At 36.8% G+C, this 4,010-nt stretch overlaps 1 pseudogene; it reads right to left on the bottom strand.

Moving 5' to 3' along the window:
* Positions 1–618: 618 nt before the first annotated feature.
* LOC117286264 lies at positions 619–3,293 on the bottom strand (annotated as a pseudogene).
* Between the last annotated feature and the right edge of the window lie 717 nt (positions 3,294–4,010).

The raw sequence follows: 4,010 nt of genomic DNA, 5'->3' as shown, positions 1-4,010 counted from the left end.
AGGCCTATCTTATTTTTGAGAATGGGATTTTGAAGCTATTCTAATTTAGGGATCTGTCACTTTATGTTCCGTAGTGCTTGCTTTATGAAATTGGATGCATCGATATTTGGTGCATATATATTTACAATCACTATATGTTCAGTTTTTCATTTTTGGTTTTAGACAGGGTCTTGCTGTATAGTTCAGGGTAGCCTTGTACTTGCTATAGAGCCCAGGCTGGCCTTGAACTCTCAGCTATCCTCCTGCATCACCCTCCTGAGTGCTGGGATTATAGGCATGTAGCACAACACCCAGTTTTACAATGCCAACTCTTCTGCTGCTATTAAAGGTCACTAAATGGATTTAACTGGACAATAAACTAGAAAGAAATCCATTTACAAAGAGTGAAGTCCAAAACATCACTTTCTATGGTAAACCCAATTTAGGTTTATTTAGAATAAAGGAAAAAAAAAAACTTCATTCATTCTAGAAGATATCCAGCCATAGGTTTGTAATGTGCACTCAAACTACACATGCAATGAAGACAGTCTTATGCTGATAGAAATGACTGCTGCTTCATTTTTCTACTGTTTTTCTAATATTAATAGTTATAAACAACAGTATTATAAGCAACTAGTATTAGAAATAATCTTCATGGTTACTGTGACAGGCACATTTCACTTCATACCACTGGTTCTCCTTGCATACCTGAGTGTCCTTCTCTTCAGTAAAGTAGCTTTGATGCTGTGAATTTCCACACAGTTTTCCTCTTGATCATACTGGCAACAGTCTTGCATATAACATCAAGGAAACCTTTGATGTCTAAGTAGTTTGCAGCCAGGCTAAGTTCAAAAAGTATTCCTTCATCAACTTTCAGAGATTTTTTATTCCAAATAGTGATATTGTTTGTTCACTTTTCATTGTTCTCATCATCCTCAGGCGGAGGATGGTCACCTATGCTGAGTAAACCCCTCAATGGCCTTCTTTAATACTGTTGCAGTTAACAGTAGGGAAAAAATCTAGGCCATTATTACCTTCATCCCCCATTTCCAAATCTTCCAACATGGTTCTGATCAGTATAGATTGTTTGGTAATTTCTGCATCAACTTAATCAAATAGCCCTCAGTCACAACTTTTTCTGAATCCATGGTGTTTGATTACAGATGAAATTTTTTTTCCTGAAAGCTTTCCATCTATGGTTGATTGACTATATGGATATACAATCCCTGGATACGGAGGGCTGACTATACAGTAAAACTACATAACAGTACAACTATTCTACAGACACAGGCAACCAGATACTGCAAGGCCTCTGAGGGACTAATCAAGCAAAGTAAAGCAGAGACTACTGGTTTTCTCCCAAAAAACAACCCCTCCACTCTCTCTTTAATAACAGAAACCATTCTCTTAGCTGAACCCATGAGCATTTTTCCTTGTGTAGACTTATGGCCATGACTAAATTTTTTCTAGAACTGTGATTGGAAGTAATAATGGAAAACATCTAGGCCATACTTTTAAAAGAACTTGCTCGTCTCTTCTATTTCTCTCTTTTCTTTTAGCTGAATTGTAGATAAAATGTAAGAAAGAGGCTTGTTAAGACTATGACACTGAAACCATAGGTTAAGAATGGCAGAGCAACAATTCAGTGGAACTAGAATCCGTGACACCATGCAACATCATATTTGCTCTAGTCTGCTCACTTTGGAACTGTCAAAGAGAAATACTTACCTTTAAATTATTATTTTGGCCTTTCTTAAAGCATCCAAATGTTTTTCCAATCTAACACAGGACATGACCACAGTACAGAAATGCTGATGTAACAAAACCTAAAGTATGAGAGCTAGGGATGAAGCTCAGCAGTAGAGTGCTTGCCTAGCACTATGAAGCCCTGTATCTCTCCCCCACAGCACCAGTACTGAAAAACAAACAAACAAGCAAAAACAAAAACAGAAAAAACCTAATGTATGAATCCATTCAGGAATGAGATAACAGGATATAGAATAGCAATGAACTATGATGTGAAAAAAACCCAGCGCCCTTAGCTATGTCATGGCTACACATTTGTTGCTCTACTACAAGGGATAACTTGGAATGAAGACCACTGCTAAGAGTTAGTAATTCTAGTGGAACTTGCTGGAATATCTCAGAATACTGTCTTCTGCTAGATGTTGCCTGTCTCTTTAGCAAAGTCTTATTAAAAAATCACTAGGTCATGATATATATTTTATAGTATTTGAAAACTTTTTAATATATATAGATCTTAAGCCACTTTTGACACCATGAAAAATCATATTCCTTCATTGATGGAATAAAGGTAAATGTCTTGATAACTAGAACACCAACCGGAAACCACTAACATTAGGATTATAGAAAAGATTAAAAAGTTATTACAGAATCAGTAGGTATTGGGAAAAAATCAACATAGAGTCTACTTAATGATCAGATTTGGGAGAAACTGATTAGGCATGAGTTAAAATGAGTCATAATGTCTTAGATGAGCAGGAGTGCCAAAACAAAGCTGGTTATCAAGAGATGATACAGTGGACCCTTAAATTACTACCAGCTTGACACAGGAACAACTTGGGTTATGTCCAAAATTTTAGTTTTAACTAACAACCAAAGTCTTGAGTTACAACTGGAATAATGGCTGCTTGTGCTTCCAGATGTCTTAGGTATAGATTTAACCTTTAAAGAGTTCTGGAAGGAACATTACAACTTTTCTAGTATGGAACAGAGAAATCCTGCGTCAATGTCTCTCTAAGGACACTGAGATCTGCCTGGAAGAAAGTGTGGCCAAAATTAAACATGAGAGAACTTTGAAGGCTGTATGGAGGAGCCTGACCAGTGTGAGTTACAACCAGCCCTTGCAAAAGAATTAAGTTTGTAAATCAAGGGTTCACTGTACTAGGAAGGAACAGAAAAAATAAGTTACAGAAAGGCAAAGAGATCAAGAAAGGGATGGGTAAAGAAAGCAAGCTGGATGTTTAATTGGCCATGAAAACCACTCACCACAAGTGTCTCTGTTACCAGAAAGAAAAAAGTAAAAAAAAAAAAGGTCAAATTGGAATAAAAATTCCCTTCCCTGGGATTACACTCTATAAAAAAGGCAGATAACAATATTTTGCAGTGATTCAGTTAGTGTTAGGGCTTGTGTCAAGATATTTCCCCCTATCCAAAACCTCATGAAGTTATAAGTGTAGCACACTGGAGGTGGCTGGATCTAGGGTGTGTGATGTTAAGTAGGGGGATGATTAGTAAATTAGTTCACTGATTGGTTTACCAAAGTTCTGAGTGTGGCCAATGATGAGGCCCATCTGGAGTGTGGTATACCCTGGATGGAATATAAAGGAAGGCTTCACTGCTACTGCTACTGCTGTGGCTGCTGCTGTTCATTGCTTGCTACTCACTGCCTTCTGTCTGCCACACCATTAACTATTTCTTTTGTGATGTTCTTCTGCCATACCATTCCTGCCTTGGAGCCTGCCAAATGTGTACTGAAACCTCTACAAACTGTGAGCTAAATAAGCCTTTCCTCCCCTAACTTGTGTGTGTCAGGTATTTTGTTCAAGGAAGGAGAAAAGTAATTAAGATAGATACAATTAAAATAAATGGCTGTCTGGAAGGAAAACTCGTTTACCTCCTGGGTGGCTCTACTGCTACAAATCAGTGGATCTACTACTTATCCAAAGATATAAAAAGTGTATAATTACTTTGTATTGTTTCAGAAATTCAGACTGATTTTAAAGTACTTGGAATAGCTCTCTATTCTCTCACTTGGCCTATTGTTTTTTAAGTCATTTCCCTTTCTGGATTTCAATCCTTTCTTATTCTTTGTCCATAAGTAATATTGTTGCTCTATAAGTCTAAAATTTCACATATATGAATTGGCAATTTACACTAGAGTTTAGGATGCTCCTGAAAAAATTGCTCTAAATGGATACTGGAAAGTAATAGGATGGCCTTTTTAAAATCTTTAGTACTTTGTAGTTAAAGATTGCAAAAAATATTTTAGGTGGACACTGTAAATAAGA

The sequence above is a fragment of the Fukomys damarensis genome, unplaced genomic scaffold, assembly GCF_012274545.1.
Source record: "Fukomys damarensis isolate Sample0158 unplaced genomic scaffold, DMR_v1.0_HiC HiC_scaffold_16, whole genome shotgun sequence".
Classification (NCBI taxonomy): domain Eukaryota; kingdom Metazoa; phylum Chordata; class Mammalia; order Rodentia; family Bathyergidae; genus Fukomys; species Fukomys damarensis.
The sequence above is the reverse complement of the archived record's forward strand: the minus strand, read 5'-3'. Positions and strand labels throughout refer to the sequence as shown.